Raw genomic sequence first — 12,578 nt, forward strand, 5'->3', positions numbered from 1 at the left:
CTAAATCTGCCTGCTTGTACTCTCTGCCCTCTGGAACTCATCCAGAAGAAGACTGCATGCCTTGTGCTTGGCATCAAGCCCAGAGATCGTATCTCTCTGGGACTGGAATATCTGCATTGGCTCCCAGTAGCTGCGAAGAATAAGGTCAAAACCATCTGCATTATGCACAAGGCCTTCTGGGCCCTGGGGCCTCAATACCTGCAACTCTAATTTCCTAAATATCTCCATGCTCAAGCTCTTCCCTCATCAGCCTCCAACTCCCTCAGGGTCACTCGCTTCAGCAAGCAACTAGTTGGTGGTAGATCTCTTTCTTCGGCTGGGGCCTCCCTCTGCAACAGCCTCCCTGAAACTTGAGGAGAACAATTGCCAGTTCCAGAAGCACCTCATACCTTTCTCTTTCCCTCTGCTTTTTCTCCTCCTATCCCCTGCTGACTTCCTGGCTGAAACTGATTCTGCACTGGTTACCAGGCCACCTTCTGATCTCAGGCCCAGGCAACCTCCCCCCGCCAGTCGCACCCCTGCACTGTCTTTCTGGCAAACCCTGCAGTTGGGGATTGTTTTCTGTATCCCTAACAGTTCCACCACCACCTGATGTCTGCACTTATCCTTGCACTTGCCACCATCGGGATGTATTTCTACCTATTGTCATTGTTTCTTCTTCCCATGTACTGCACTTTCTCCTCCCCCTCCCCATGCACTTGGGTGATCTGAGTGACACCTGGCCTAGTAGGTCTGTTGTCTCTGTCTCCCCTCTGTTCACCCTCCCTTGCCTGGGCACGCCTTCCAAAAACCTGTGCATATGCGCAGTATAAATGGCATATCATACAATATCACATCATATGGTATTATTCATACATTGCATTCATTAAAACGGGATGTCTGCCACCTACCTTGTACACTTCACACAATGTTTTCCCACAGCACCCCACTTATTGCAAACTTATGAAAGATTAACACAGAAAAGCAACACTAAGTGTATGTTAGCAACTTGAAACAAGTACATACAGTGCATGCATACAAACAGGATGCCTGCCCCTTAGCTTGCACACTTCCACCATAGTCTTCTGCATTTCTCTGTACAAAGAGACCTTCTGCCACAGTTTTTCCATACACACCACAAACAGAAACTGATTGAGCAATCCCTTTGCCTCCACAGTCCCATTTCCATGGCTACCATCCTGAAAAGGGCCGGATGTGGCATGTTTAATCCCGAACCTACCGCAGAATCCGCAGAGTTATCGTGGTAGGAAGGGGGGATGTGGGGGGAAGAAGTGTGAAACAGGTTCGGGGATTGGGTCTTTATTGGTCCCTCTGAAAAGATGTATTTTTATTTGTGTGTTTTTTTTTTTTTACGTGCTTACAAAGAACCTTTTTTGTTTTTGCTCTTTATCCAAGTTTCTCTTTTGGTTGCCACCTTACATTGTTACAGGATTGTCTTCAACACTTTTTGCAAAGTGTAAAACAAAACAGCATTGTCAATGTTGGTCAAACAAATGCCATTTGCATGGAACCAATGCAAATTTCGCTCATTAATGATGTCATAGTCAGTGGAGAACATCCCAGAAGTGGGCATAAATTGACACATGCTTCTGTTAATGAAACACCTTCAAACCTCTGGCTGGGGACAAATTACACTGGCACGGTCCCATGCCCTTCGTGATGGTGTGCTTGAGAAAACCACCTTGGCACTTCTTCCAGCAACTTCTTTAGGCGACAGAGCAAACGTCCACATGACATGTACACCAAATGTAGAGCTCCATAATGCAGTATGACAACCTCAACAGTACCGACAAAGGCCACACATCTGCAAAGGTCAACCAAACAGCCAAAACTGCCCTCATAGACAGTGTCCCTCAAAGCCTCCACTCCTTCCAATGCAAAATTAGCAGCCATGCCTCTTTGCGCAGCATACCTGTACAGATCTTGCACAAAGGTATCACCCACTATTAGGAATTTGCATCTCTCCATCGCTGCCTGCCACCCTCACTACACAGACTGATGGTGAAAAATAGCACCTGTCCCTCCTGTGAGGCACACCCTCGACACCTGATTGTCTAATTCCCACAGTTCCATTTCCATGCCCACCATGCTTAAAAAGGCAGGATGTAGCATGTGCGCTTTCCCAGCTACAGTGAGGGCCCGCCCCAGTAAAGCAAGGGCAGAACTTCTTCCCTTTCCACTCCAGCCATGCATCCAAGGCGCTAGGCCCTCACCACAGAGAACACACCAATAGTACACCCTGTGTTTAAATGCTCATGCAATGCACTCCCCATCTGCAATTGAGCCTTCCAGCTTTCACCCTGGTTACATATTTGCATGCATGGCTACATAACGTTGTGGTGGGTGTGCTGAACGGTATGTAGGTGCCTGTGTACATTGGCCATATTTTACATGTGTGCTGCTGAGCACTTCCTTTCATGCCACAATATCTTAAAGCACTTCCTAAAGCAAGGGTTTTATAAGGGCATAACCATAGCAAACGCAAATGGTAACATGTGGCTCGCTATTGTGCAACAGGTGCAATGATCTACACCACATGCTAATCTAGGCATAGCAGCTCACTTCTGCTGCTCTACCAAGTCTACAATGTCCTCCACAACCATTGTGTAAAAGTCACCAACTTCAAATCCATGCAGAGTTACAACTGCATACCTGCATTATATTATAATACAGCGATGCATGCAAACATGTTCCAGTTACCATAATCCACAAACATACCACACTGGTTGGCACCCCTACCGACTTCCATTCACATAGCATTCTATTACTGCCAACCAAACAACAAAATCTTGACAACATTGGTCCTGCTCCCAACACTCTAGTAAGTGCATAGAACCAATACTGCATAGTGCATTACAACATTTACTAATCTGAGCAGTGCAGACTACCCAAGCACATATATGAACCAGTTCAACCGTACCCTCTTCTATGTGGACACTATTCCAACACTGCACCCAATGGACACGCTGCAGCACTGCTCACTGAAGCATCTCCACCCATGCAGCCAAAACTGTAAGAAGTAACTGCATACAAGCAATAGGGCAGAGTGCAGTACAACACGTACTAATCTGCTCAATGCAAACTACCCAAACACATATTGCATCCACTTCAACCGTACCCTCTTCTATACAGACAGTATTCCAACACTGCACCCACTGGACACGCTGCAGCACTGCTCATTGCAGCATCTCCAGCAATGCACTGACAACTGTAAGAGGTTCTAAAAATCACCACACCCATGGAACCAACAATGTATGCAATGCAGCCAAACCATACACACAAAGCAACAATGTCAAACCTTTTTGCAACCAGTGGACATGCTTGTCGGTGCAAGGGCTCCAGCCATGCATCCAATGCAACATTTGAAGGGTCTAATAAAGGGCAAACCCTAACAAACGCAAATGGTCACATGTGACTCTCTAATGCGCAACACGTGCAATGACCTACGCCATATGCTAATGTATGCATAGCAGCTCACTTCTGCTGTTCTACCAAGTCTACAATGTCCTCCACAACCATTGTGTAAAGGTCCCCACTTCGAAGACATGCAGACTTACAACTGCATTGCTGCATTATGTTGTGGGGGCTGTGGTGAAGACCTAGGCCAGACTGTTGGGTGCACGGCCTATGGCCTACAGCCTTCGGCCATGCACCCAACAGTCTAGGTCTTGCCCGCACCCACCACAACATAACAGAGCCATGCAGACGAACATCTAGCCATGTGCCAGAATTCACAAAGGCAACATAGGTACCAGCACTTCAACCCACCCGCTGCACCATAAAGCCGGGATGCAAGCACACATGTTCCACTTACCATAATGCACAAACATACCACAGTTTTTGGCACCACTACCCACTTTCATTCACAAAGCATTGTATTAATGCCAACCAAACAACAACATTTTCACAACATTGGTCCTGCTCCCAATACTGTAGTACGTGCGTAGAACCAATAATGCATAGTGCACTACAACGCTTACTAATCTGCGCAATGCAGACTACCCAAGCACATATAAGAACCAGTACCTTCTTCTATATGAAGACTATTCCAACACTGCACCCAGTGGACACACTGCAAGACTGCTCACTGCAGCATCTCCACCCATACACCGACAACTGTAGGATGTTCTAACACTCACCACACCCATGCAACCAACAATGTGTGCAATGCAGCCAAATGACACACACAAAGCAACAATGTGACACCTACTTGCAACCAGTGAACATATCTTTTCAACCAGTGGACATACTTTTCCGTGCAATGGCTCCAGCCATGCATTGAAGGGGCTACGGACACTTTTCCGTGCAAGGGCTCCAGCCATGCATCAAAGGGGCTATGGACTGACCACACACAAAACACCATAGTACACGCTATGTTTAAATGTTCATATCATGTGGAATGCTGTCCCCTTCTGCAATTCAGCCTGCCACCACTCATCACAGAAAGAGATCGCCGCTGGAGCTGTCATGCCATAATGAAGGCTGCCTGCAATCACCACACAAGGTTGTTGCCTGTTGAGATAACCGCAAATTGGCCTAGTATGAAAGGATACCGCTGGCACACCACCGTCTTCTTCTAATGATATATATCAGATGAAGCACTTCTCACTCCCCCACCCTTTCCATCCCTTCTTCCCACCACCAGATGCGCAAAGTATGTTTTCCAGGCCCTTTTGCCACCGCATTGTCCTCGGATGCAATATGCTGGCATTATCGAAAACTTATGGCGCGCATCACGTCACTGCACACTGCAGTGCAATCAAATATTTGACTGTGCGCCGAATAGGGAAATGGGATGCCAGAGCAGAGCCAGATATGACTAATTATAGTGGCCACACTGTTACGTACAATAGCCTCAGCCATGCACACAATGACTTAGGGGCTTGGCACATAGATCACAACACTATCCTCAGATACACCATGGCAGCGCTTCCCAAAAACTTTGATGCACAGCACGCTTCCCTCCAGCCAACCACCGGCTGCGTCCAATGTTCACCGACATCACGGCATACTACAAGACAATGATCCTTCTGTACACAGAGAGAACAGGGAAATGGTTCCACGGAGCAGAGCCAGATATCACTAATTGTTTGAGACGTACATTTCAGTTCTTTGCAACAAAAGCATTGGTCGGATTTCCACCAAACACACAAAAGCATGCTTAAGCCTTCTGCCGCAGTCCTTCATCCTACCTTGCAATCGATGTTTCCTGGCAGTCTTTTGTTATTCAGTCTCCCCCATTGCACAACAGCCACCCTCTTAACCTGCAATCACACTTCCTACTGCATGGCCCATCTTCCCTGTAGTTGCTTTTCTTCCAAGACAGGAAATGTTCTATGGTTTCTAAGTTGTCACTTCCAAACATCTACCTAGTGTAAGGGAAAGGGCACTAAGGACTATCCCTCTCAGTTCTCAGTCTGTCCCCTATCAAGTTTGATACCATAATGCACAATGATGGGTGCCAGAAGGCCAGAGCTGGCTGGGCATTTCACACCTAGAATGGGGCAACATTTTATCTTGATAGACTCAGACACAGGTATTCAGCACATTGCTGTGTTTTATCTAAATAGAATCTGCAGTTCTTCACACAAAAAAGCATACACAGAGGTCATGTTGGTCATTTAACAGATCGGTGGCTTTGCAAAGTTTTACAATGGGCTTTACTTTAAAATTCATGCGAATGCCAAAGAACTAAGTACCCACGCTTCTGCAGACCGCAATAATGGAGCACAAAAAGCTGTGGCAATTTAATTGCCAACAGGCCTTACAGCTCGGTGTGTAGCAGCTGCCATGCGACAGACCCGAGATCCGGCCGGGGCTGCTCCCAAACAAACAAGCATTGGTAAAGCCAACCATTTTGGCATTTGTGTAGGCATGGCATAGCTATTTGCCAGGCACTACTATAATAGTACTACTTGGCAAAAAGATTGCAAGAGCTGGAAAAAGGTGTGATTTCCGGGGTATTTGATAGCAGTGGATGCAGTGATATGTTGAAAACAATACCAAGCTCTGGATTTAAACCAGAAAGCTTTTGATCCCAGAAAGAGCATGGAATGCATGTAGCAGCTTCCCAGCAAAACTGTGAGTGGCAGTGTTTTTTTAGGAGTTCTGGGGTGGAGGGTAGCCAAACGCAGTACATGGGTTCAAAAAGGTCCAGACCAGAAACAAAGGAACAACATTACTGATGAACTGAGGGTAAAGCTGGGGACCATGAGTACCAAAATTGGGCACATTGGATGAACTGGGCAGTCACTGCCCGCACATGTTACTGATCCTTGAATCCTAGCCATTTCCAGGCGGGAGCTCCGAGCAGAGCACAGGTCTGGTAGAGGAACACATTTGCATCTTTCTTTTTTACCTTTCCAAATTATTCTTCCAGAGTAATCACATTTAATGGGATTGTATTTAAAGGCCCCAACTTGTTATCTTCAGATCATCCTCAGCTATGGGAGGTTAACGGCCAATGGGAGTGCAGTAGAAAGAATCGGGCTGTAAAGTGGAAATGCAGGGTGCTGGGTTTCGGCAAGGAATGTGAAGCGAAGTTACAGGCCTGGGGGCACAGTAAATTGAGCAAGCATGGGACCTTTGGGGATCAGAAGTACAGCATATCTGGGTAACAAAGCACAAGCCCATGAGTGCAGAAGCAAGCATCACGTATGCTAACACAGAAGGGTCTGAGGTAGTATGTTGAACATGCCCAGACTTTAGATGATGTGTGCAGAACAGAGAACACAAATAGGGAGGGTATGGAACAAAAATGAAGTCAAGGAATGCATACAATGATGGCATTTATTTTATTTATTTTTTATTAAACATGTTATGGTCTATACAAATCTTATCCGGGTTGTTTATCACTGTTTCCTCATCAAGACCCAGATCATCCAGTACCTCAATACATTTCAATTTCCAGGCATCTAGAATTCCATCCCTTGCTGCTCCCACCCTATTCTTGTCACTTTTCAGGATATCCAGGACCGCAATAGCATTTTCAGTAACATATTCCTATACAAGCAAAATGACCATAGAGCTAAGTTACTGCAACCCCAGTTCATATCTGATTGGCGACACAGGCAGACCATTAGGGAGGTCCAACACTCTCTTCCAGAAAATCCCTTCTAATAGATTCCAGAAGGAAGGTGGGATGTGTAATGCTGTTTCAGCTCCATATAATTAGATTTGAGTAACCTTTTGGTTATAAAAGGTTTGAATGGGCACTAGTGTGTACCTACCAACTTTTCTCCATTTTTTTTTTGTTGTCTGTGTAGCCAATCTTGTGCATTTGCATCTCAGCTCTTGCGTCCAGGCCATTTCTTTTCCGTTGTTGTTTATCCTTATGCCCAGATAGGTCATTGATTCCACACGCTCGATCTTTTGCGTGCCCATAAACCAGGCCATCTTGGAATTAGCCTTCCTTCTGGATCTAGTAAACATCATCATTTTTGTTTGATCAGTATTAATTATCAGCTCATTAGTCTTCAAGTACGCATTTAGGTGCATAAGCCTCCTTTGTAGGCCTATTGGGGTACGATATATAACCACCCAATCATCGGCGTACATAACCCAAGGGATGTCTTGCCTGTAAAGTTGAGGTGGAAATGCTCTGACCCCCCACCCCCTTGGCTTAGGGACATAAACGAGAGGAAAAGATTAAAAATTGTAGGCAGCGGAGGACATCCCTGTTTCAGTCCCCTCCTAGTTGGAATAGGGACAGATAGAATCCCCCTGGCCGTCAATCTCACTTGGATTGATGTTTGCGAATACAGACTCTTAATGGCGTCCAATAGATCTGGTGGGCAGTTCCATTCCGACATCTTTCCCCATAGCATCTCTCTATTGACACTGTCGAAGGCTTGCACCAGATCAATTAACGCCATATAAGTATTTTCTTGAAGTTCCAATGCGCTCATCTTCAAGATGTTAAGAATAAGAAGGTTCAGACTAGTGCCCACCCCTCGGACAAACCCTGCTTGCCTGATGTCGAAGTGCCCTGACTCCCAGACCCATGAATTTAGATATTCTAAAAGGATTGCTGCAAATATTTTCCCTAGGGAGTCCAAAAGAGCAATTGGCCTATAATTCTGAGGGTTATCCCTTTCCATTTTCTTATAGATGGGGACCACAATAGCAGTCCTCCACGAGGCTGGTACCTTCCTGGCAGCCAGCACTCAAGTGAACAGGATCATACAGAAGTCTGACCATTCCTCCGGATTCTGTTTGATGATAGAATTGGTTATGTCATCTGGACCTGCCGCCCTTGACTGATTTAAATGTGCTATTTGATTACGTATATATCCTCCCTATCGAAGGCAATTGCCCAGGGTGGCAGCTCCCCCTTTTTTGGGCCCAAGCTTCGGGGATGACCTGATGCTGAGAATAGGTCCATAAAGAATCTAATCCAGACCTTCTCTGGCATGGCCGTTGTCATGGTCGCCAGTTGAAATGTGGCGTTATTATTCAGGAGAGACCAGAGGTTCCGTGTGTTTCTATTTTGTCTCCTAAATTCTGCCACTCAATAGCTTTAAGGTCAGATCTCAGCTCTCTTTTCTTCAGTGTAACTTCCCAGTTTGTAGCATGTAACCTCTTCTCAGTCAGTTTACTTCCCATTGCTGCTTTCTGCTGGAATGCTAGCAGGACTGCAGCATAGTCCACTCCCCCTCTGTTGTTCTGCATGATGCTTTTAAATCTGACTAGGATTTTTGAGACCTCCTTCTGCAGGATTCTTACACGGTTGCAACCTTGGTTAACCTCTAATAAGTCTCCAGAAGAAGGTGTAACGCTTTCTATATCACCCATGAAGGTTAATTTTAATATAGCATGATTGCTACTTGCTGTCGGCATCACCTTCAAGGAGTCTAGGACATCGTAGGTCTCCATAGATACACAAATGTAATCCAAGTGGGCCCTTAATGCCTTCTTGGACCATGGTTCTCTTCCTGGGGTGTCCCCCTTCAAATCTCCATTTACCGTTGTGATATTTCTCTGCTTCAGTTCGAATACCCACCGCCAGCCTTTACATAGAGCCTGTCCTTATGTAGCTTTAAACCCCTTACATCAAGACATTCAATGTTCAGATCCCCACATATTATGATTTATGCATTGTTGTGTTCTTCCATAGCAGAGTCTAAAGCACTCGTCACCAAATCTATCAAAGCCTCGTTTCCGATTCCCAGTGGCTTCCAATAAACATTAAATAAAAGTACTTCTTGGGCACTGAGGAACTTTTTGGTAAAGATATCCTGTGCTTGTACCTTCGCGACCCGGTATTGTTTGCTCCTGCTTTTAATATTGCATTCTTTTTTCTTTCTCTATTGATTCAACAAATGTCGCATGAGTGCGGGCAGCAGAGACACTGAGTTCCTCTACTCCATTTGTAAATTTTGAGAATATACCACACTGTTGCCCTTACTCTTTGCGCCAACATTAATGAGTAAAACAAATCCAAAACAACTGTTGATTCAGGTGTAATTGATTCTTGATTTTATTTGTTTGAAAAGGTTTAGCCCTTCTTGGTTGACACGTGTTTCGGCGTCTCTACTGCGCCTTTTTCAAATCCGGGCCTTTTTATTACTTTTGCGGTTCACCCATTCGTCCTGTTTTTGCCTTTTAAGTGCTTGGGTTTAATCCCACCTGCAAATTATCTTTCTCTTGCTACGAGCATCGGGTTCCTTCTGACCGATGCTCACTGTTTGGGTGAACCGCAAATTAAATAAAAGTAATTTCTGCAAGATCTCCTTTTCCTCTCTTACCCATGACAAAACCACTAGATGTACAAAGGTGATGACCTTCGTAAATGTTTATATTTCTCACCGACCTCCACTTCTCGCCAGCGTTATCAAGCCCACCAAGGGTCTTCCACGATCTTTTATCAAAGCTGGGGAGAAGCAGATATCAAAGCCCTCACAGAGCGGCTCAGAGATCAACCAAGTCTCCTGCATACAGATCAAATCTAAGCGTTCTAGATCTAAACCCCCATCATTAAATAAGTGCCTAAAGCCCCTGGTGTTCCATGAAATTAGGGAAGGCAGATATCTTCTAGTTCTAGAGATCTACAGGTGCCTCTTATGTACTAAGGAGGCAGCTAACCAAATCTCCACATTTAGATCTCTTTCAATTCAGTGTACTTGCTTGGGGATGGGGACCTTTTCCCTTCAACAATCAAAAGTAACCCTCAGGTCTAATTTCCCCTCGCCCCCCTAAAAAAGGGAGTCTTAGTCAGATTGACAGAGCTTTCCCCTTTTCTGTCCCAGATTGCCTCTACCCCCGGGAGGTGTCACCGTCCTCTCCCGGGAGTCATATTTTCTCTGACGAGCGACGTGACTTCTCCCTTCGGATAACTTGCAGCCTAGCGGCAGAAAATCCATAGTCACCTCAAGCAAGATGTTTTTAATCAGTTTTGAGGACAAATGTAATGTCACCCAATCCAGGCATTTCCTCCTCCACAAATTCTACTATATTAATATCTTCCTGAGTGATGAACCTCAGTTTCGGTGAACAAGGTAGAAATTTCAGGACGTTGGCTCTATACATTATTAGTCCGTCTTTTTCCGTAATCAGTCATTCAATGGTTATAAACATCTTTCCTGTATCTTTGACCTCAGTAATAAAGGGTACATTTTGGGCTTTACGTCAGCTGGAGTTCTTAGCCCGCTCTTTCTCCCCCATATATACTCCTGTATTTTATGACTGAGCCTCTCTTTTGTTCCATAGTTCCATAGTACGAAAGATGGCCGACAGCCGCCGCGCTTCTCCCTTTGGATCTCGTTGAACCTCATCTTTGCCAGGTTTTAGTTGTTGTTCCTTTCTAGGCGACATCTCTTCAGGAGCCCTAGCCTCCACATCAAATGTCGCGTTCATCAAGTCCATTTCTCCCGCTGGAGCATTCTCAGAGTAGGTTGAGAGGTTCAATAACAGTTGGATGTCTTCTTCCGGGACCTCAATATTAATCGAGTCTCCCTTCATTCCATTCTCCTCCAACACGATTCCACGACCCACCCTTTTATGGTTTGTCCCTCCTTTATCAGCTTTCGGGAGCGAGAGATTTCTTAGGAATGCTCTAGAGCCACAAGGTCGTCCCTTGCCTTTTATAGCCTGATTTCTTTTGTAGTTGGGGGCCACCTGGATTCAGTCTCTCCTGGTGCTACTTTCCTTATTTTCAAATACTGCGAACAGTTTCTGTTTTGTCCCAGGCGCAGCACCTTTGTCTTGGGATATATCCCTAGTCTTCTCGCTCCACATTCCCGTAATAATCTTTGTTGACTCGATGTCAGACGAAGGCTTCAGGCGTTCCTCCATCCCCTTCTGACCACCAACCTTACTCACTTTAGAAGAACTCTCCAGATTCTCAGCCCTTCACAACCCCGGACTTGGACTTCTGCTATTCAGAATCTGCCTCCAGATGGATTGAGTTATCACTTACCGGAACGTGTATAATCATTGGCAGATCCGGCTCGGCTCGTCTTTGAGCTTTCTTCCGATGTCTCTGCCAATTCATTAGCTCCATTATAGCCGACATACTTTTTCTTGCTGTTTTCACCTCTCGTTAGATTGAATAACCTTGCCTGCCATTGGGCAGTCAATTCGGCTACTTTATCGATCCTTAGGTGGACTGTATTTACAAATGACTCTAGAAAGATCAGCTTAGTGTGTGACAGTGCCAGCAGAGTTGCTTGATCTTTCATAGTCTCTTGCAGATTTTCATAGAATTTCGTGAATGGGTTCATGGATATTTCCAGAGAAGCCATAATCATATTTTGTATCTGAGTCATGTCCAGAGTATCCCTGCTCAGTCCAGAGCCATAACCTTGTTGATTGCGAGGTGGTGGGGAGTAGTTAGATTGAGAAGTGGTAGACTCAGTGGATTCTGTTAGTGTTTTCCGTGGGGAGTATGATGGAAACCTCCCCTGATCTACGATCTATGATGACATCCACAGAGTAGCAGGCTGTTAAGGGATGCGATGCAGATGGTTCATATGCTTCGTCTCCCTTTTCCTCCTCGGAGGAGAGCTTAGTAACCTCTTCCCTTGCGGGCGTCACTTCAATGTTGACCCAAGGTTTCAATAGGTTTCCGGGTCCACTGAGCCTTACCGAGACCCCCCGCCAGAGGTGTTACCATCTCATTGCATGTACTCAATCGTCTATGCAGAGAGCGTTTTATATTAAGCTGCTCTGCATCCTTGGCCATTCTATTGGCCAAGGCCAGGTGTTGTTGCTCTAAATTTGAGAGCACCAACAAGGAGGAATGTGGGGTACTGAGGATAACTAAATTTTGACCTCTACACACTTCATAGTCTGGTGAGTCCGGTCTATTAAATACCTCCTCGAGGAAAGTGCAGTCCTCCGTACATACTGATTCCATCATGGAGAATAGTGCTTCCTTCCCCATCTCCTTCTGCCGTTCAGTTACACTCCTAGTTTGAGGAAGCACCTTAGGTGTAGAAGCTGAAATGGTGCTCTTTCTGCAGGATTTTTTCTTAGGATCCTCTCCATTACGGGGTCTTTCACCCATCAATGTTATGGCCACCGTCTCGGCCTCAGTTATTATAGGGGTAGATTTGTTCATCCCTAGTTTAAGTGGAGAT

This window comes from Ambystoma mexicanum, chromosome 13, assembly GCF_040938575.1.
Source record: "Ambystoma mexicanum isolate Mex_15411 chromosome 13, UKY_AmexF1_1, whole genome shotgun sequence".
Classification (NCBI taxonomy): domain Eukaryota; kingdom Metazoa; phylum Chordata; class Amphibia; order Caudata; family Ambystomatidae; genus Ambystoma; species Ambystoma mexicanum.